This window comes from Euphorbia lathyris, chromosome 9 (genome assembly GCF_963576675.1).
Source record: "Euphorbia lathyris chromosome 9, ddEupLath1.1, whole genome shotgun sequence".
Lineage (NCBI taxonomy): Eukaryota > Viridiplantae > Streptophyta > Magnoliopsida > Malpighiales > Euphorbiaceae > Euphorbia > Euphorbia lathyris.
Genome location: NC_088918.1, coordinates 77,118,233 through 77,118,895, shown reverse-complemented (window position 1 = coordinate 77,118,895; position 663 = coordinate 77,118,233).

Here is a 663-nt window from a genome sequence, read left to right as displayed (position 1 = left end):
TGATCGCTCACACGACCTATCACCTTCATGTATTGATCGCAATCAGTGCTACCCGTTCGCAACAGATCCACACTTCGGGACTTGTTTTTCGTTTTATTCGTTTTTCGTGTACATGTCGTGCCATGATGCAATTTTACAATTTTAATGTAGTGCATTTATTAAACTCTTCCAAAAGAGTAAGCAATATATATTTATATAACGTTCGCTTACCATGTTTTTGCCAAAATCTATGTTTTTGGTCGCTTTCATGTATTGGTCGCAATCAGCACTACCCGGTCGCAACAGATCCACACTCCGGGACTTGTTCTGTTTTTTCCGTTTTTCGTGTACATGTCATGCTATGATGCAGTTTTACAATTTTAACATAGTGTATTTATTTAACTCTTCCAAAAGAGTATGCAATATATATTTATATAGCTTTCGGTTACCATGTTTTTGCTAAAATCTATATTTTTGGTCGCTCACACGACCTATCACCTTCATATATTGGTCGCAATCAGTGCTATCCGGTTGTAAAAGTGCGGGACTTATTGTCCGATTTTTCGTTTTTCGTGTATATATTGTGCTGTGATGCAATTTTATAATTTTAAAAAACTTTATAGGAAAATAAAGAGTGAAGTTTTCTTTCCCAAGAAAATGCAAAGTTCCGAGAAAAAAAAAATT